This window comes from Poecilia formosa, unplaced genomic scaffold, assembly GCF_000485575.1.
Source record: "Poecilia formosa unplaced genomic scaffold, Poecilia_formosa-5.1.2 Scaffold95, whole genome shotgun sequence".
NCBI lineage: Eukaryota > Metazoa > Chordata > Actinopteri > Cyprinodontiformes > Poeciliidae > Poecilia > Poecilia formosa.
The window spans coordinates 1798109-1820429 of record NW_006800034.1 but is presented as its reverse complement, the minus strand read 5'-3'; the positions used below and the strand labels follow the sequence as shown (position 1 = coordinate 1820429).

At 39.6% G+C, this 22321-nt stretch overlaps 2 protein-coding genes across 6 annotated transcripts in view; both read left to right on the top strand.

The window, feature by feature from the left end:
* The window catches only part of LOC107836893 (histone acetyltransferase KAT6B-like), a 151485-nt gene that overhangs the window by 91007 nt on the left and 38157 nt on the right, over positions 1-22321 (top strand). The window lies entirely within an intron of this gene.
* The window catches only part of adkb (adenosine kinase b), a 163622-nt gene that overhangs the window by 116569 nt on the left and 24732 nt on the right, over positions 1-22321 (top strand). The window lies entirely within an intron of this gene.

Here is a 22321-nt window from a genome sequence, read left to right as displayed (position 1 = left end):
AAAAATTCCCCATTATATTTCTCCAGTTACACAACATCCCCTACTTTCCATAAACCTCAAAATATACTATTGATTAGGCAGATATGAAATCCCTTCCTACCAAATGTTAAGTATGAACCGTCTTTTGCAGTTCCAACACACACTGCTATCGCAGTGATGATTGTGATTTAATTTATTGTGCAGCTGTTTGAGATTAGCAAATTATCCCGCTGTAAGTAGCCATAATACCACTCATAATATTTAAATTGGTCGATCTCCTGGAACTAATCCAGTTTTCAACAGAATATGTACGTTTCCAGCATGGTGAAGATTCTGGAACCAGAAACTTATATAATTTTAAATGACCAGCATAGCAATTTATTCATATCCAAACAGGTTTTGTGATACATAAAGCAGGGTAGCGTTAAGCTTCAAGAAGGGTCATGACCTCGACCTGCATGTAGGTTTGTGTCTTACACTTAAAAACAATTCTGTTCCAGGAAACCAGTCCATTTAACGAGTTTCTGATAAGGACAGGGCTATCCAGTCATAAATATGCCTGAAGGTTGTTGAACGCTGTAACAGGTGAGTGTTTTTTTTTTCTTTCTGCAGCTTGCTAAGACATATTTATCCAAATATTTTTAAGAATTTGATTCTGTTTGAGAGAAAATCTACAACAACTTCAAGCTTGTGCACCAAATTCTTGTTTTAACTCTCATTTAAGCTTTTTACTATGTTATTGCATAATTTTAGTCCAGTTTGAAAAAAACAGATTAGTTCAATTAATGATTCAAAGCACCAAAATTATGACGAAATCAATGCCCGTGTCGAGTATGTATATAAAAGCATTGGCTCTGTGGATGGAAAAAGAGAGGCGGGAGGAAAGAGAGGGCGATTATATGGCGTCATTTCTTAACATCCCTCCTAGAGTCATCATCTGGCTTTGTTTGTTTGATAGACTGCTCAGAAGCCTTATCTCCGTGGCGGGGCCCGTGGCTGTTTATCGCCTCGGTGACGTGTGGACGTACGTGCTCTCTGCTGTCAGTATGTGTGGGTGATGGCAAGTTCACTAAAGACCCCTCAGGGTATGAGAAGTACTGTAGGGGGAAAAGAAACGAAGAAATAGTTTCCCATGACAGCTCACCCACAGCGGACTGGAGATGTACTCCTCAATGGTGGCTTGGGGGGAAAAAAAAAAAAATCTCGTCTCACTGCCTGAAACAAAGAGATGCGAGAGCCAGATTAGCGTATTACCAAAACAGCTTCCCTTTCAGGCTCGTCTCTCTCCTCCTCCTCCTCCTCCTGTCAGAGCTGTCTGCAGAGAACAGGGAAGAACATGAGACATTAACCTCTGCCTGTTTATTCACAAGGCCCCACAGGCCAAGTTGGAGGATGAACATAGAACCATTTCTGAAGCCAGCGAAGCAGAACAATCACAATGTGTCATTGGAGGAATGAAGACATGAAGTAGTGTTCTCCTTTTGTGTCTCGCACAGATACATTTTAATTAAGCGTCCCGTTTCGGCGACGAGTCGCACGCCTCCCGTTCCGCTGACCTTCGGTGTGACGCAAACACTCGGCGACTTCTCTGATGAGTCACGGCGTGCATTGGTGGTGACGCGTTACTAAATACAAAAAGGTGAATTATTTTTAGCGAATCTTTTATTTGCTGTTTTAGGAGTTTGTTTAAACCGATCAGTCAGAATCGGTGGCCTTGACTGTAAAGGTGTGGAAACGTTTATGACGTACACGATGCGAGACACTTCTGGACATCAGACCCTAAGACTGTCCTCGCTCTTTTTAAGATTTAAGGGAAGGTCTTCTGAATGTCTTCATCGTTTTATGCTTCAGCTGCCTGTCTCAATGTGACTGTCAAGAGATTTGAAATATAAACTGCATAAAAGAAATTATGATCTCATGGCTGCAGGACTTGTTCCCCTCATATTGGACAGAGGACAGACCGGAGGCTACAATACGTACTTTGGATCCCTGTTTGAATCAAATAAATTTGGATCAAGATCTCGACCTCCTTTTTTCCAGGTCTGCAGCCAAAACAGATGTTCCTAAATCATAAGAAACTTAGATTTGTGCTTGGAAGACTGTGCCCTGAGATATGAGTCATTTAACTGCTTTTCTCACTCGTTCCCGCCCCTCCCCTTTGTAAGAACATGTTAAAAACCTTGAAATATCCTCATCTTTCACTGCATTTGCAGAATATCACGATACAATTATTAAAAAGAAAAAAATATCCAACCTGTGTGTTCATCTACTCAGGTAAAGGGGGAAAACATAATGTTTAGAAAAAAAGTTTTGACATCATCAGCATCACAAGTCCTTCTCACAATTTGTGTAATATTAATTTATCCAAAGCATTTTTTTTAAGTCTATGCAAATCCATCATTAGTTTTAAGATTTAAGGGAAGGTTTTGGGTTGATGAATGACGTGGCCTACTTTGCTTAAAGACCCTTCAAAATGGGAAAGATAAGAGAGCCTGCCAGTCAAGTACGACATGTGTGCCCATTTGTATGATGCTTGGTTCACACTAGTTGTCAAGTTTGGATCCAATTTTTGATTTCTGACAATCTTAAGGATGCTCAGATTATTGCCATGGTTCTGCAGAGATTCCTGCCTGTGTCTGGTGTGATTAGAGGGATCTAGCTAGGAAGGACGTTGGGACCGATCTGATCCCAAATTGGGGACATTCAACGTGTTGGATTGTCGTGGCTCACTGCGCCAGCGTGTGGGGTGTGACCCGAGGAAAAACGAGCACGAAGCCTGGTAGAAGTGAAAAGTGTAGCCAGTCAGAAAGGGAGGTGATGGAAACATGGATACAGAAGACAAAGCTACTGCTGTGACGCACCGAAAAGGTCGGTTGAAGTCGGAGATGTCTTTTTTTTTTTTCGCTCTCTTTTCTTTGTTAAAAATTGTCCACAAAGTATATTGTTTCTTCCGCGTTGGACATGTTTGTTGACTCTGAACTCGCATTTAAACTTGAGAGATCTTGTTGAGATTTCTAATCTGACATCATGAGTGAAATCTGTTCGTGTGGTGTGAAAAAGAAAAGACGATTTCATCTGCCTGAAAGTTGCTCTAACATGAATGATTTGAATCTATTTTGCAGAGAAAGGGGTTAAATACAGTAATGGGCATTTTCCTTGCTTGTGTGCCCAGCATTTTTTATTAGTAACATGAAGATTTTTTTTTTTAATTTTTTAAAGTAGCTTTCATAGCCAAAAAAAAAAAAAAAAGTTTTCATTGACTCAAAGTGTTGCTGCAATTACCCCATCAGTATGTCCCTGTATATGTAGGCCAAGAGTTGATTCAGTTCAGAAGAAGAATGACTTCTCTGACACTCCTCTGTTTTTCCTGGCTGTCTGTTCACCAGTCATGGTACTTTGAGAGCCAGCATGGCTCCACCGGAGGAGTCCAGCTAACCACTGTAATTGTGCCGTGCCGAAGCCGCCTTCCCCAGCCTGGGACTGAACCATGAAATATTTGAAAATGCCGGGGTTAAGAGAGAGGGGTCGCTGGCAGTGCAACGTGAAATGTGAGCGCATAGAGCATCTTTAACAAGAAAGCAGCCGGAAAGCCAGCCAGTCTGGCAGCCAGGGCACGCAGTGAAGGAGAATAATTATGGATGTAAGAGGAGATATTGCACTGGGAGCAGATCAATAGCACCTAGGTTCTGCTGCCGTTCAGAACCGTGTATTTATTTATTTATTTATTTTTTGTCGCAGCAGGAAAGATGGCAGGATGTCAGCTTGTTGGTCTGGGGACGCACAGGGGTTTTAACACCAGCTAGCACCGCAGATACCCTTACAATCCCGAGGCATGTGCTGCTCCCAAATCACTGTTGCTCAGAGTTTGGCTGGTTGCTTTTCTCCCATCTCCAATCCTCTTATCAACAGAGTTGGCAGGAGGACTGGCCTTTGTCTGGTCCTGATTGTATTCCCACAGTCCAGACTATTCAGTCATGTTTTCCAGTTTTTCTTGGAGGGATCCCTAATTCTTCTTGCGGTTAGAAAATTCTGGATAAGAGGACACAAAAGATCAGCGATCAGCAGGCACAATCTGCTAACCCTTAATGGCAAATATCTTTTGTGCCATTGGAGCTATGTCAGTTTACCCTTTGCTCATTTCTCTACTTAATATAATTCTGGTTTTCTCTCATTTGAGGTCGTATCAGGCTGAGTATGCGTAGCAGACTTGCTACAATAATAATAATAATTAAAAAAACCTGGTAGAGCAATTAAATTTACAGTTTTTTCAAAATAATTGATGTCAAATCTAAAAAGATAAAAACTTTGCTTTCTAACTGAGAAACAGGAGAAAAGGTTTAGGACATCCTATATTCTAACAGCTAGTGTTTCTTCTTTGGCTGAAATAACTTACGTGAGGAAGTTCTTGTTAGCCATCCGTCTGCTTCAGTCTGAGGAAGCTTTTCCCTACTCCATATATTTCATATTTGAAGTTTCACCTCACAGCATGTGAAGAGGTTCATAACTCAGGCTTTTACTCTGCCATTCCAGGACTTTTTTATTTCTAAGCTTTGAGGCCAGAGGTCACACTAGACAACGTAAAAAAAAAAAAAAAAAAAATCTATCATTTTCTATTTTTACCAGTCAATTTTTAAATGATAATTACAACATAGGCTATTCAGTTGCATTTCATTTTTATTCGGTTTAATTAATATTCTTAGATGAACAGAGAATCCAGCACTGTGTTTATGACGAACTGCTTGATGTGTGAGCAAATCACACACCAAGCAGATGAACACATTTAACCTTTTCTCCATAGTGACAAAAACCAACAACTGTGTCCCGAGTAATGGCTACATACGAAAAATGAAAGTAAACGACTCCACTTAAATTATGAATGCATCACATGCTGTTCTCTGATCGCACAGCTTTCTTTTGGTCAGCATCTGGAGGAGAAATCTGCACTTTGGATCCAGCCTAAAAAAAAATAAAAAAATAAAAATCAAACCAAGCTCATAGAGATTGTGACCGAGCTTTAATCAGAGGCCCGAGCCTGAAGTAAATCTGACATATTATTTTAATTAAGATTTTACTGCTTTTGTTTTTAGAGTGTAACTTCTCTCATTTTTAGCTTTTGGTTAAAACCTTCCAGCTCCATTTTGTCGCTTGTTGTAACCACAGAGTGAGTCAAGTGCAAATCATCTGGGTTGGGCGATTTAGTAAGAGTGGACCAGGGCGGGACTATTTAGTTGTTCAATGTGCTACGGTTGGTACACTCTTCTGTACCTTACTGCCTTTCTTTCCTCAGCAAGCTAAACTGCCTGTACCTATGCTCCTCTGTTTCGACTGTAGATTAACACAACATAGCATTCTCGTTTAGTTTTCTCTGTTCTGTATGTACTGTAGGCGTGCTAAACACACCACAGAAACTTGAATCAAATGTCCATCAAGCAAATCATTTTGGTCTCATCAAGGCCTGAATTTCAGGTTGGGCTCAGGCTATAGATTTAAACACTAACCTGCGCTCTGCTGCCACAGTGGAGACTGGAGTTAAAAAGCACCACTTCAGCCAAAGTTTCCAATGAGCTTTGGAACTAAACGTGCCACAAAGCATCCTGTCCATAACTCTTCCACATGTTTTCAGCTCAAAATCAGCAGGATGCCTGTAGTGTGAAAATCCACAAATAGATGGGATTCCACTGAGTTAAGACCTTCAGAGAAGACTTGACGTTCACATCTGTGCTGATATTTTTTAGACTCGTGATGCCATCGGCATGGGATGAACTGTTGCTTTGGCTAGCTGTACGAATCTAGCGAGGACATTTTTAAGGTGGGTGAAAGGTCAATTCAGAGGTGTTTGTGGTCCTTACATATGTCTTCCATACACATTTTTATTTGGCAAATAGCCATCATATGCCACATAAACAGACATGAAATATTACCTCATTTTTTTGTATGGTCAGTTTACACACACGCACACACACCACTCCTGTGTCTCATGTGCAACACAAGTGGTTTGGATTATTTTAAGGGCTTTTTTGCCCCCCCCTCCCTCCATCCCTCCCTGGGTTTTTCATCATCTGAAGCATGCAACCCTCTCCAGAGCAGATCTTTGTTTCTCATTAGGAGGTAAATAGAGCAGGCCAAATTCTCAGATGTTTATTATACACAAGAGGGTATGGTCACCATTCTCAACAGTTCTCCACAGGAAACAAAAAAGCTGTTTGGTGTCTTGACCTTTGTCTGCAGCAGCTTCAAGCAAATGTTTGTTGAATTTACGGGGATAATAAAGTGAAGAAAGGCTATAGAGTTGACTGTTGAGTTTGGCGTGACTGCACCGAAAGTGTGTGCTGCGGCGGAACTAGACTTTTACACAACGGGTGGCCAGAGAGTGGGTAAAGTTTTATTAGGGGATCCGTGTACTAATAAAGGAAATATTCTGTTTTTGTATCCTGGTGCCTGCTTTCCTGACAACTCTCACTCTACTTGGCATTGCCGTGTGCATCTAGACTTTTCTCAGTTACAGAGGACATGCTTTGAGGTTTGACCCAAAATTGCCAAGAAAACTATCCTTTTACATCTTCATCGTGAGACCATCTGTAAGTAAGCTACAACATATCTTTCTTAACAATGAACACAATGCATATTTATAACACAATTGGTGCCAATATACTTCATTGTCACGTATCCACTCGTGAATTACACTGGAATTGCACCACTGCATCCCATCATCACAATGTCAAACTAACTGCTTCCTTGTGGCCTCTGTCATAATTCAACCAACTAAGAAGCCAACCTACAAGGTAAACAATAAATACATGCACTTAAACCATAAATTAATACAATAAACTGGGCTTTGGAGTCTTCTACAGCAGCCGTAAACCATGTCTGTCTTCGTGTTTGAAATCACGTATCTTTCAACGCTAGGTGGTAATGGCCAGTCAGTCACGTTGGGTGACACTTAGTGTGCCCAGTGAGGTTTCAGTGCTGGTCAGTACCACCCTGGCCACCCCTTTAGCTCCACCCCTCAGTATATTGCTTCTTTCTTCTTTTTTTTTTCAACAATTTTACATATTTCCCATGGCATATCTGTGAATAGGCAAATTTTCCTCACATATTGTTTGAGTTGTGTTCCACAGAAGAATCTATGGATAAGTGAACCTGTGAATACCAGTCCTCGAATAGGCGGGAGTCCACTGTATAGCTCGGTATACTTTGTGTTTATATATGAAAAATTATTAAGAGGCTCCAAAACAATTGACTGAACACTTGATTCTAAATGATATTCATAATGAATGCATGGGTGTGTTTCGATGAATTTCCAATTCGTTAGCTTTACAAACAAACACATAAAAGGAAACCACAAAACTATTCATTATTGCTTCAAAGGAAAGATTTCTCATGACTCGACCTTAGTACAATATCGTGTTGAAGCAGAATCTCACTGATTAAGAAAACAAGCATTCAAGGCCTTCGCCTGCAGGTCTATAACCAAAGGGCCTGCGGGCAGCTTAATCTTTGAATGCTAAACAATTTCTGACTTACTGTCGCACCAGAAGATATCATTTCTCTGCTTATTAAATTCTTAGATAAATTGATAGGTTGACCTTGAAAATCTGCGTCAAAGACTGGCAAAGAGTTTATGATTCAGTCGCTTCTTTTGCACAAGTAAGAAAAACCCATCCTGCGTTTGTGGAAATTCTTAAAATTTAATTAAGATGACCTTGGCCAAAGAAACTTGAGGACATGAAACTTACTGAAGCCAAAGGAAAAGTTAACTTGAAAAGCAATTTTCCTATTTTATTACCAGTTAATATTTTCCTTATTAGACCCAACAATTCACAACTTGATATAAAATGCTTTTCACTGCGTAGTCAAACGGTTAAAGGGCGCAAGGTTTTCAGCTAGTGTTGAAAAGTAATCAGTAATTATATGCAACTTTCTAGTGTCATATTTTGAGACATCAACATTTTATAAACCTTACTGCTTCAGTGTTGTTGGATTTGTTCTCTGATGAGAAAATATACAAATATACTTGAATTCTTCTGCTTGAGGCAGACATGACCCTCAGTCTGGGTGTAGCGGCCCACCTATTTCAGGTCGAAACTCTGCGTCCAACCGTTGTGGGAGCCGACTCACTCTGCTGCTCACAACTGTAGTTTGCACTGAAGGTCATGGCTTCAAGATGCCGACAGAACCAGAGTCATCCTCAAAAAGAAAAGATGAGATCCAAAGCTTCCCAAAACTAGACACCTCCATCTTTACGATATCACCTTGAGATCCTGTTTATGAACACCACAAACAGGATCAATGACAAGATCCTGCAAGAGTCCAACCTGCTCTGATAACAAGCTAAATTTGGATGCAGCTCTTTCTTGGTTGTACGTGGATGAGATCGCCCGTACAAGCATTCCCAGCACCCGGTAGATCTGTAGTATCACCCACAAAATACTTAGGGGGACACAGTCCCCTAGATCGACTATGCCTGGGGTGTGAAACTCCAGTTCTCAAGTGGAGGTTTCTTCCAACGTTTAGATGACGCCCAGATACAACACATCTGAATCAAAAGGCTGAATTACTTCCCCAGGTAGACAAGTTCTTCAAAGTCCTACTCATGACTTAATACTGTGATTCAAGTACGTTTATGCTGAGGCACATCTATCTATTGCAGGAGATCGGTCCTTGAGGACTAGAGTCTGACACCTGTACACTGAGCACAAGCGGACTGAACAACCAAACCTTCATGAACTTCAATAGGTTGAAGGTTTCCTCAAAATAAACCCTAAATGTCAATATTCTGCTCTTTGAGCCACTTAGTTATCTGCTTTTCCTTGCAATATTGGGCTCAAAATCTTTCTCATAGCCAAAGCTATGATGGCAGTTTACCATCAAAATAAACAGGACTCATGGTTATGTTCCTCTTTACTTGCCCATACAGTCTACATGGGATTTGATTGGAGTGAATACCTTAACCCTATCCCCTTGTATTTAACGTCTGGAACTGAATCTGTCCTTAATATTTTCTTGGAGAGAAGTATCATACCTCCAAAAGTCTCTGAAACACTTAGCTAGCAGAAAATCTCACTCCTGCCAACTACCATTCCTGAGCAAACTATGTGCTGGTGGCAAGCTGATCCCATATTTGACTCATCTTTACGAGAGAGAGTGCTGATCCTTCTTGAACTTCCGTAGCTGTCTTTAAACCACTTGGACTCTTTTGGTTCCTAGTAAAATAGTTGGTTTGAGAAGCTACTTGCAGCAATATTCTTACATGTGAAGCCCTTTTGAAGTGGTGATGACGACCCTTATTTCCCTCAAGGTAATGATGGTTGAAAAAACAGATTGTTTTTCAGTCAAAGGGACCATTCTACTCTTCTAATTAACACATTTCCTCAGACTTTTCCTTGAAATTATTCTAGCAGGTCATTTTGTGGCAGGCCTACAGCACAGTGCCAAATGTTTCCTCAAAATATTTCCATAGGTTTGATGTGAATAACCATTTAAAAAAAAAACCATTAAAGATAAGAATTTTTCACGATTATGAAAAATCAAGCAATATTTCAAATGTTATCAAGGCCAACCAGTAACTGAAAAATGTATATTGGTAAAAGGTAAAAACTTAACACACTTTTCTGCTTTGAAGACCTGGAAAGATGAAAGATTTTATTATAGGTATGTCGGCCAAGTGCATATCACTCCAAAATAAAACTGTGCCAAAATCGAAAGCGAAACAAAACTTAGAGTCAAGGACTCGGTCATAGATCTATATATTTTGATAAAAACAGATCTATGTGGGCTCAGGATGCTTCCAGTTCTTTGTTTGAGTCTTTTCATCTAAAGGAGGTGTGTTATTCAGCAGAGAGAAAGCCAGAACTTTGCTTGCTCCTGAGGACTCTTGTGTGCATGCAACACCCACACACAGCCATCCCAGACAATGAACACAAAGATCTGAAGAGAAGGAAACGCAAGGTTTGCAGGGGGAAAGCAGTTTCACACTTTGCAGAGCATAAATACACTGTTGTACGTTCTGGTAGTAAATACTTGTTTGCTACTGTATTGCAGTTAAAAATATCATATAATGGAACTGTAACACATGGGACGTAACAACGCCATTCACATTTAACGTGTACCAGAAACATTGATAAATATAAAGAGCAAGACGGATAAAAGGGGGTTAAACAATGACAGATCCAGAACCAACACATCTGGAGTAAGGCACCAGCAGTCAGAGGAGAGAAAGTGGGATCCCAGAACGTTGCATATTCCGACTCTGACTAACAACTCAGAGGAACGGAAAATAAACCAGCTGGAAATATCAGCGTAATGAGATTTACCAGTTGTTAAAACGTGCTGCGTGAACTTTGTTCGTTAAGCAAACTGCTTCATCCACCCTTAATCCTTTATCCACTTCCTTGAGAGATAGCGACTTTCCGGTAGTCCTGCATTGTTTGCTGACCTCTCGTCAGAGCTCAGAGGTGAGATGTGTGATAGAGGCCTTCAGTGCTGATAAAGACTGATAAACGAACTCCCCCCTCCGCGGCGCTGCGCCTGCCGCTGCCACAGCTTCCATTAGGCTCCAAAGGCAGAACGGCTGCCCAGTCGTTTTAGTGCTATCTGAGGTTACATCCTCTGTTCAGAGTCCCTTATGCAAACCCTGTTTTTTTTGTGCCGAGATTGCTATCGGTGAAGATATTTATGTGCTGCACATGTTTCCGATTGTTTAACCTTTAGACCTGAGCAGGAGGGGGGTTAGCTGCTGTCCCTGTGGGCTCCAGACCTCTCTCCTGCCCCTGTAGGTAAACGGAGACTGATGGAATCAGACGCTGCTCTTATAAGTGGGTAATGGACTGGTTGGAGAGACCTCAGATAAAACTGGTGACAGGAAAGCTGAAGAATGGACAAATTTTAGCAGCAATTTCCAGTTATTTCTTTTAACTTTGTCATCGAAGAACCTTTTTATTTAGATTATCTGTCATTGAAGTGCTAATTTATTTCACTAGTTTAATGCAAAAGTAAAACTTTATAGATTCATGACATAAAGGAATTTTTCTTTTTTTGTTATTTTGATGGTTTCACAGAAAATGTGACTATTACATCAGACCAATAAAATAAAAGGACTTTTTTTTATCACTGTCAAATTATTGGAAAGTATGTCCTTCTACTGCACAGTATATTCACTTAATACTTGGCTCCTTTTACATGAATTACTGCATCAGTACAGCCAGTAAAACCATGGTCATTAAGCGAGGTGTTGATAGTTTTAGGTGTGGCGGCAGGGGGCAAGTTCAACTGAAAAATGAAATCTACATTTCCAGTAAGAATCTCACAGCATGGTGACAGGAAGGGCTCTAAAATGCTCTGGTAGGGAGCTGCACTGACTTTCGACCACCTGATAGAACGTGGTTTACCAGGAGCAGACGACGTGGTTTCTTCAAGTCATTATAGATTGTGGAAAAACTTGATCTTGAGATTCCATCCCTCTCCAATCTTCCCCCGTACTCTCAAAGCCTTAACAAAAGGAGTGCAACACCCGTCGTGGATACACGTTTGTGCGGTGCCTCTTGAAGCACTGACTGAAGTCAAACAAAACAGTAAAACAGATTCAAACTCCTGAATCTGTTTTGCCTCACATTCCTCTTGAGGTTTCAGTTGTCTCTGTTAATTATGCACATTTTCTCTATCATACTTTTTCATTCCACTCAACTTTCCATTAAAATGCTTTGACATATCTCTCGCTGTCAAAAAAAAATATTTCTGTACTGTTTTACTGTACTGTATTGTACTATAAGTTCAGGGCTTCACAGATACACATTTTTCTTTCTCCAGTTTATAAAAATGACTTGAACCCAACTTATTTTTCCATTAAATTAGTTAAGAAATTGCTTCAGGACTAGTCAGGGTTGTAAAGGAAACTCCTTTGGTCTAAAAACGCCAGTTCAGGGCATGTGGTGAACAGTCCCCTACATTCTCTTCCTGCAGCAGTTGGTGACTGAATTTATTTCTCTGGCAGGCAACATGACTTTGGTGATCCTGATAAGCAGTGTCCTGATAAGTGGATCAAGCATGTGGATTGACCTGCTGTGGTCTCAGTTGTATTGTAGCATTGCTGTAGACACACAGTGGTGGAGCGTTTGAGATATTCATTGACCGGGATTTACCGGGCTTTGCGACTGGTCTGCCAAACCTCAAGTAGACCAGCAGCCCTCATCTCCAGGGAGCCTTGGCAATGTGCAGAGATATGAGCAAACATTTAATTTCAGAGTTTTTATTGCCTTCAACAACACAATTTTGGAAGTTGTCAAACAATTTGTGAGAAGAGCGATGCCGAGCTAGGGACAAAACTCGGCCTGTTTTCAGTTGCAAGCTGGCCAACCAAAATGGGAGAAATTGGTGTTGTTTTCTTTTGGCCTTTGATGAAACATTTAGCGTTAAACAATTTTAAGAAGGGTGAGATTTAACTTTTACGTTTTAGAACTGTATATCTAAACAGTTGTTGAATGTGAATAGTCTGGCTTCTGTCTTGAATCTTGTGGTTTCAAGATATACGACGATTTAAAAAAAAGGTTTGGTTTCAAGACAGACAGTGGGATTGATGGGTTTTCTGCAAACAATTCTGAACTATTGCAAACAAACACACTGGCGTATCTGTTTTGTGTCATTGTTTTGATTCTACAGAAGCACCTCTGACTGCTCAAATGTCAGCTCTGAGATTTATCAGGTATGTTGGTAAAATAAGCAGCCTCGTACATTTTTTTTTTTTTTTCTTTTTGCTAATTAACAAGGTAACCTCAAGTTGTCAGACTCGGAACTTTACTTCATAAAACATGACGGTGAAAAAACTAGTAATGTTAGGAGTCAGATTTGTATTGTCACTAAAATTACATTTAACTGGTGTTTGGTTTTGTGTCTAGAACAAAGCAGAGGACTGTACTTTGAAAACATTACTGTGTCTATGATGCATCCTCATCATAGTCAGGTAGTTTAATATATATGTGTGTGTGTGTGCATGTGCGTGTGTGTGTGTGTCTAACAAGGTCAATCTATGTTACCACCCAACAGTCTGCATCACCATCCCATGTTGTACATCCATTGCATGACATTTTTTTCCCGTTTGCAACATTGGGTAACACTTTATTTGAAGGGCTGTGCATAAGTCTGACATGACACTGTCATAAACATGACATAACACCTGTGATGAACACGAAGGAGTCTTTATGAATGTATATGACACTTGTCATGAAGTGGCATTTGGTAAATAATGACACTTTTAATGCAAAGTTGCTCTAAACGTTTCATTTAAAGTCCATTAAAAATGCCAACTTCGCATGATTTTGTAAATAATGACAATTTAATGTAAAGTTGCCATGACAGTGTCATGTCAGTCTTATGTACACCCCTTCAAATAAAGTGTTACCCAACATTGCTCAAGCTCAGTCAAGTTAGATGTAGAACTTTAAACAAAAAGTCTTTCCACATATTTTGATTTGAATTTAGGTCTTTACTTCGATTAAGCCATTTGAAGAGTTTAATATGCTTTTATCTACACCAGTTTGTGGCCGTCTGCTTGTGATCTGTGTTCTGCTGTCCAACCACCAACATGTTTTACAGTGCCGGTGGTTTGTTCAGGTCTATGTGAACTGTTCTCACCACACATAATGTTTTGCATCTCAAATAAATAGCTAAGCTTTGGTCTCTTCTGACCAGAAGATGTTGCTCCACATGTTTGCTGTTTCCTCTTCTTTGGTTGTGGCAAACTTTAAACTTGACCTCTAATGACTTCCTTTAAACCATGGCATTGTTGTTGTCTCTCTTTTTGGTGTGCGTGACTAACAGTTTTCCAGTCAACTCATCTCCGCACCTTCTCCAGAGTCATTAAAGCATTTGAGATGTTGTGCTATAGCCTAACCCTGCATAAGCTTTTTTCACAGCTTTCTCCCCGACCTGTTTGTTATGATTCTTGGTCTTCATGAATTATGAAGATCAAGATTAATGATTCATGATTGGTCTTCACCTCTGTGAAGATGTTCTCTAACAAACCTCTTCACAGAGCAGCTATAATTATACAGAAAAAGGATAACTGACATTATTTAAAATATTTGCATTGGATTTAGCTGTGAGGTATCAAAGTGAGGTGGTTAGATCGTAGAAATGTGAATCTTTCAGTATCTAGCGATCTAGTTCAGTTACGATTTTCAGGATCACAATTCGATTCAGAAACGAACGAACTTCCTGTCTTTTTTCTTGAATAAAAACGCATTTATATGTTTTTAATTCTTTTATAAAAGAATTATTCAATATACACACGATGGGCAAAACAATATTCTACGGTGGCAGAGTGGGTTCATTGTGCCTGCAAATAGGAGCAGCAAAGATATACAACTTAAGTGCAATTTAAAATCGATTTTAAAATACTCAAAAATAGTATTTTGCGTTCAAAATACTCAGGATTTGAGTTCTGAACCCTGGGATTCAGAATCCCCAGGATTATTTTCTGCACTTCTATCGAATGGTAAGGCAAGCCACACTTTTCAGGTTTATATCTATTAAAAACAGTAAGAACATCATTTCACTAATGCCTCAACTCCGAGGTCTTTCACATCAATTCCTTATCAAACATTTTTAAGTGCGTAAAAAATTTAAAAGGATTCTTGATGTACGAGTAATTTATGCTTTAATAGTATAATCATAGTAGTAGGTTTTTATGTCAGGATTATCATCCTATTAGAATGTTTTATAGAATTAAGTTGTTTGTAATCAATCTTTTACGTTTAGATCAATACTTGAGATCAACATGAAGATTTCAGATGATTATTTCTTTCTTTTTTCTTTTTTTTTTGCTGTTCAGAATTTCACCTCTGTGGCGTAACTTCTGGGAAATGCTTTGTTTTATGCCGGAACAAAAAAAAAAAAAGAAGTTATTTTTAAAATAATTGCCGTTATTATGCATTTTAAATGCTGTTTTACAACTTTGATTTCAGGCATTGTGAAAACAGAGATAAGAACACAGCTTGTGGTTGCAGGTTTGAGAGCTCCACCAGGCTTTTTCAAGGAATCTGGCTAAATTGGCTGTGAATAGCAGATGTAAATCTAACTGCAACAACAAAAGGGTTACAAATATGCGATGGTATCAGAGTTTTAGAACTTGGTGCCTAATAGCCAAGTAATGTATCCAAGTGAAATACCACCAGCTGCAGCAAGAGTACATTTCCAGAGGCAGGTAAAGCGACTCCTGCCTCCGTGGCATGTGTTGCTCCTGTGTGTGTTTGCCTTCATGTTTGTGGCCCGTCGTGCTTACGCTGGATTGCTACGTTCTCGGGGTTAGGGTTAGGGTTGCTGCAGGAGGAGGGCTCGGCACACAGGTGATTTATTCCTCTGAATCCGTCCTGCACGGGAGCAAGTTAATGTCTTTCCACCCAAAGCGCTGCCTTCAGCTAGCATCATCATCATAATAATCGCATTTGGTTGTTTTCAGATAACATGGCTGAACCGTTTTGTTGAAGGAATTGTAGAGGATTTTTAAATTGAGTTTGTGTTCAAAGGTAAAAGCAGTTGTGATCTTAGATAACTCTTTTAGCGTCTCCATTTACTATCCGGATTAGTCGGTCCTGAAAGATGAAGCTAACAGCTAAGCTGTGAACTGCAGGTCCAAAAACTTTATTACTATTTATGCAAACGCTTGTTCACGAACCTTTAAACTTTTGTGCTGTTTGTATTGGGCTATAATTTAGACAGAAGCCAATGATGATGGGAGACAAGAGTTGGAGGTGGTGAAACACCAATGACGTGTCTGTGTGAAACATACGGAGAACAAAACATGTAAAGCGTTTCCAGTGAAAATAGCTCCGTAATATTAACTACAGTGGTGTGAAAAGTTGTTTGAATGAATGCTGTTTTTAGTTGCACTGCCTTACGCATTTAATCTGTTAATAGCTAATAATAAGTGTTTAATAAGTGTGATAGATTAACTTTTAAATGGTGATATAATCTATCTCAACACAGAATGAACATGCCAAAAGCTTTATCTACTGAAGGTAAAATTTAAGGTGCTTTTAACAAAATCTAGAAAAAAAACTCAACAATTGCCTAGAGCTTCATTAAAGCCGCTGTCAGTCCTATCCAGTGACATCATTTTGATTACATATCAATCGGGAGCGCTTTAATGTAATAATCTGACTAAAAGCACAAGCATGAAATGCCATATGCTGTTTTACCAGGCATTTATAAAAGCTGTCTGGCTCATCCCAGTGACGCCTTGGCTAGCATGCGAGAATGTGAAAAATATGTCATTTGCCATTGTTATATTTATATATATAACTGTAAGTAGCGATAATTGGCTGAATCATTTGACATGTCATAACCCAGTCATGCTAACTTTAGTTTAAAAGGTTTCTACACTGAGTGATTCGTCATTTCCAGCCGATAATGTGCCCTCCTTTTGTCTCCCGCAGTTTAAAAAGGAAACATTTTCATTTTGTTCTCCCTTGGAATAGCCCAGCTAGGCTCTTTAAAACAGAACTCTTACTGAAACACACGGAGAGGTAGAAGAAAACAGATTTATTGTTGCAAATAGCTTGTCAGGGCTATACCCTCCTCAGTGTCGTGTCCCCTTCGCACAAAGTGTCAAATACAATTCAATTTCTGCCTCTGCCTCAGCTGGGGCTAACACGGTCAAGCAAATGCTTATTTTCCGAAGGGCCCCGGGGAGTTACACTTTCCAGCTTATCAACATTTATTAACCTTAGCACCGAGGTTTGTTCTTTGATTTGGATTCTTTGGGAAACACTGAAATTGGATTTTTTTTTTCCCTTCTCTCGGTTCTGGTGTGACATATGCTCAACAACTTGTCACGAGCGCGAGAAAAATCTAAATGCTTGTTATTTCTGCTGTTTTACCCTGGAAGCCAATAGCTTGTATCTTTTCTCTGGTTTTGGTCTTCACTTATGTGCCAAAAAGAAATGTCTTTTAACTGAACCGCTGACAGGCCAATGAATATAATGAGCATTTAAGGCCAACAGATTTTTTTTGATTTTTTTATCCAAGTTAGTTGATGTCTAAAAGAACTAACGGGTTTTTTTTGTTTGTTTGTTTGATTTTTGGATTTTCTCCTTTTACCCCAGCTATGCTTTAAATTAAATTGTAGTTCTCTGTCAGTTGAACGTGGCGTTGAGTTCTCCGCTTGTTGACTGATGCCAAAAGATCAGAAGACATCACTTATTGAAGGTTTCTTTGACTGCCTTGAGTAATTATTTACAGTGGATTTTAAGGGACCAAATGTCCCCGGGAGAAAGTTTGTTCGTAGACTTTACTTCTCAGAAGACTTTTGCAAAACCTCTCGGAGTTGGTTTGATGTCAAAAAGTAAAGACAAAACATTGACTTAGGCTTGACAATAATGACTGAGATGGAAAGTAACCAAAATAAAGCAAGTTCTTCAGTGCCTAGAAAATAACAAGCAATGCTGACTTTTTGTTGCTATGTGGGAAACCAGTTCCAACCCTACATGCATGAGTCAGCTAGTTTTTTCTCTTAACATACTGCTTAACCTCTACTTTGTAAATCTTGATTATCAAAACTATTATTGGCAAAATGCCTTGTTGGTATATTGTTAGTAAATGGTTCGACCCTCTTTTGTTTTCAGAACCACCTTAATTCTTCATGGCACCACATCAACTGTGCCCTGTTAGATTAGGACCTTACTTCCTGCCTTACTTCAAAATAAGAGTCCCAGATATACAGTACGGTGGCTCACTGTTACGGAGTAACGTATCCGTGGATTTTTCTGTGAATGTGACTCTTGAGTTGTTCGAAAAAAATTTGCCTATTTGAGGGGCATGTTTCAAATATTCAAAATGAAATGAAGCGTGGGAAGCTGAAATACCTTGATGCAATGCAACTGACTGGCATTTGCAAAGCAGCCAGTGTAGGAACACCGTTCATTTTGCTGGGTGCCGATTAGCTTATGTGGTAGTCCCATGACTATTTCTGTTGTGTGTTTCGCATATTATGGTATATTTGATGCTTTAACTATTAAAATAAGTTTAGATTTGTGGCATAATAGGCAGTTATAAGCTTTTTTAGCATTCTCAAGTATTAGCATTCAGCTATTCACGGACATCCAATATAGTGACAGGGTTTCAAGTGTAAAGCACTTAGCTTCATATTCAAGGCTCTTAGTAATAGCTTACACTTACTTGCCTGTATATAAATATTATGTTTCAATATAGTGCCAATATTGTACCACAAGATTTCATTGCATCCCTAATAAAAATATGCAGTAACATATGATTCAGTGGCTGAACAATACAGTAAGAGTAAATTCAGAGCGTACACAGGATACTGTTCATGGATAGATGGTTTCCAAACAAAGCCAAATATGTTCATGTCAGTTGTCAAGGCTGGTGATGCTTTGTGAACTGGCCCTTGCATGAAGTGTGCATATCCACATCCATTTTGCTTGGCAAGAAATGATAGACTCCCTCCACCCCTTTGACTGGGCTCTGGATTATTAGCTTAAGGTCTCTAAAAATATCCCTCTGCCTGTTTAAGCCTTTGACAGCGGCAACATCTCACACATTTTGATAGCTTCATAATAACTCCGGCTTCAGAGGGGCTCATGCACTCAGGCTGCCTTGTTATCCTTTACCTTCTTTGCCCAAAGAGGAGAAAAGGCGGAGAACGCGCGGGCCCTGAAATCTGCCACGGCCCTTTCTCCGACTCTCTCTTTCTCCGGAATCCGACTTGGCAGCAGATCGTCAAAAGCGAGCATGCAATCACGGCAATCTCAGAACAAACAAGATGCTTTTTTGAGTGCGCGAGGATTCTGCCCAGATGTCACTTTAAGGCACTTGTCATTGTTGCAACAGCTGCAGAAGCACATGGGACGTCATTTGGAAGCCGTCTACCACAACATACCAAAACAAGCACATGTCAAATGCGAAACATGCGCAGCCTGGAACAGGATATTTTTTGAATATTAATGCCATAAGCTCCTTAAGGAATTGCGACTTTAATTACCTATGTGCTCTGTTTTATTGGCTTGCATGTTCAGTCCTGGTAATTACATATTTACTGCCATACAGTGTTTATACACGAGGTTTAGCTAAGCTTATATTACAAATATTTCTGATGTTGGAATTCACAGCAACTGATAGAAATTAATAAATTCCTGAAAAGGATTACAGTGTACACATGTGGCTCATAGATATTGCTTCAATTATCTTTTCTCCTGACGCCCACACACACTCGAAAGGCTTTTCTCACAAATATTATAGCTGCTAACTAGAGGGAGGGTGAATCAGAGCCATGTGCTGCTCAGCGGCACCATCGTTGCTGCAGCCTTCATTTATGTTTCTCTTTTAAATGCTTTGTTGTGAAATACAACAGTTTTGACAGGGTGTTTTCTAAGCCGCTCATGTCTCCACGAGAAGCCTCATCGTTTGTCAGTGATTGAGCGCTCCTGAGGAGAAAAGTCAATATGTGGTCATAAATAAAGGAAAACAAATGTGAGACCTGAACCTTCGATGGATTGAAAAGGCAAAGTGAGGTGAAATGTGAAGACATGGTTACTTTAAATGATTATAAAACAGCCCTTTGACTATATCTGCTAATTGTGGACAGGATGGGTGGGCTGGGGGTGATGAGTTGACATATTGCTGTTGCTGTGAAGTTGATCCAAAGCAGAGAAAGAGAGAGAGAGAGAGAGCCATGAGGGCTCCCTCCAGGGACCTGTAACCTTATTGTTCCATGTCATCTCCTCCCCTTCTGTTTGAGGAGCGAGATGTCAACCTCTCCCCAAGGTCACGCAAACACCCATCCCACTTCTGCACGTAATTGGATTATTTAGAATCATAAAGCCAACTTACAGACCCGTCTGAGGTCAGAAGTGTGCTTGGCGAACTAGGTTGTCGCTCATGATTTACGGCATCGTTCCTAACTGAGAAGTAGCTTGTTTCTGTCTTCAGTTAAACGTAGAATGAGGTGAACAGTGTAAATCATATAACACTATTATAACCATGGCAAATGACGTATATTGTTATTTTTACACCTTCTACTTGTGTCTGTGCTTTGCATGTCCCGACAAGTACATGCAGTTTTGAATCAAAATCAAAAAAATATTTGTTTAAAAAAAAAAGAAAGAAAGAATAAAAGTGAGGACAGGACAGGTCCCTCTTGTAAATGAGATCTCAGATCTCAATTGCACAAGCTGTATAAATGATAAGACACCCAAGAACCCCACTAAAAATAACTGAAGAGTAATGATTTTTCTCACCGGAATGCTAAATTTGGGCATCAACCTGCAAGAGATAAAAAGTAGTGATGGCACAGTCTCCAGATTTTCAGCTTAGTTCGTAAAACATTGAGTTTATTGCGTGGGTGCACCAGCACTAGCTTATCAATCTAATACCCTACGGAGAAATTTAAACGTGTTTTGAGGCAAACACAGTGGGGATTGGCTATATGTGCCAAAAACTGTAATTTTACATATATATATGGTAGCTTTCAGATTGGGTGTCGTTCTTCTTCCATTTGTGATCATTATTGTTTCTCTAATGCAAACAGAAATCAAAACTCCTTTCCTAACAACTGTGTCTGTAGTAAACTTTATTTTTGCAATAATTGTGCATGTCACTCTTACAGCTTTTTAGAGACCTAAGCATTTGCAAAAACTCACAAAAATGTTGCACATGCATCAAGCATCCATGCAGAGCAGGAGAGTAGGTATTTCAATGGATTTGAAAAGCTCCTCACAGCTTGAGTGTTTTCTACATTTTGTACTTCTCTGTTGTTTCAAGACACATTTATATGAATAACAGCCAGAGATCCAAGTATGATTGTTGACAAAAAAAATAAATAAAAAATAGATGTACAGCATGAATTTGGATTACATTGCTCATTGTAGACTTTGACTTTGCCATTACATGCCATCTGGTAACCAAAGGTAACCTGACCTGCCAGATGGTTTGTGACATGGAACCATCTGGGAACTTCTGCTCAGAAATCGATTGGAAAAGGAAATTGAATACAGACTGAAGGGGGCAGGGTTGGAACCAATTCGATCCATAAAATTATAGAAATGCATCCAGTCGATAAAAGAGGCAACCTTTGGTCACGCCGAATATTCCCCAACACTGCAGCTGCCAATGCAGTAAGCAGTGATGTCAACCTGCAGACACACGTCTCTTTACTGGCATTTAAAATTACCATGTTTGATTCTGCACATTCTCTACCCATTTTGCAGATAAAAGAACTGTAAGCCATATCATTTTTCTTTCTTTTAAGTTAACAAAAATAATTAGCTTTGCTTTAAAAAAGCTGACTGAAATTGAGTAGAAGTAGGAGAACAATTTCCCTGTTTTTCGAAAAATTAAACAGCTTTTTCCTCTGGTAAGGTACACAAAGAGTTAAACCAGACAATTTAAGCACTTTTTGTAAATAAATCCTGACATGCCAAACATGTACCTCACATGACTGATCACCTTTAATGAGCAGCTGTTTCCACTCAGAGGAGAACCGGCGCCGACACTTGCTGTCATGAAAGAACCGTTTACAAGACACTGAAGACTACATTTATTTCATTTTAAAATACAAAACTATAAATGTAATGGGATTTTTTTTCTTTTCAGGAGTGCTTTATTCTGCTTAACAATTATTAAGATTAATATCCATTGTTTAAAAGCCTAATAGTTAAAGATAGAATAATATGTAGTTTATTCTACATTAAAACAAATCTGAAAGTTTGTTTGTGCTCTGAATCTCAATTTCTAACATTTTTAGAATTTTAAGAATTTTTTTATTACCCTCGACCGGAATCGTCACAAAGTATTTTTCCAAGATCTTGTGTACTTGCATATAAGTGTTTGATCATACAAATACGGCACCTCTAGGCTTCTGGAAATTACACGTAAAGTTGTATAGGGTCGAAGAGTTGTAGGGCCGCTGGACAATCAGAGTCCGGGTGGAAACGCTCTCCTGAATACGCCAGAAAATAAAATAGTATTCCGACTCAGTATGTACATCTCAATGGAAGCGAGAGATATGTAAACTGCTGAATTTGTCAAAACTAATACCGTATTTTCCGCACTGTAAGGCGCACTGGATTATAAGGCGCACCTTCAATGAATGGCCTATTTTAAAACTTTTTTCATATATAAGGCGCACCGCATTATAAGGCGCATAAAATAGACATTACAGTAGAGGCTGGAGTTACGTTATGCATCCACTAGATGGAGCTCCACTAAACGGAATGTCAACAAAACAATCCGACTCTGGTCGGCGAGGAGAGCCTTCCTCAACTGGGCTGGGGCGTGGGCGGACGATAGTCACCCTTCTCCGTTCGCGCACAGCATGTTCGTGGAGAACGTGGTA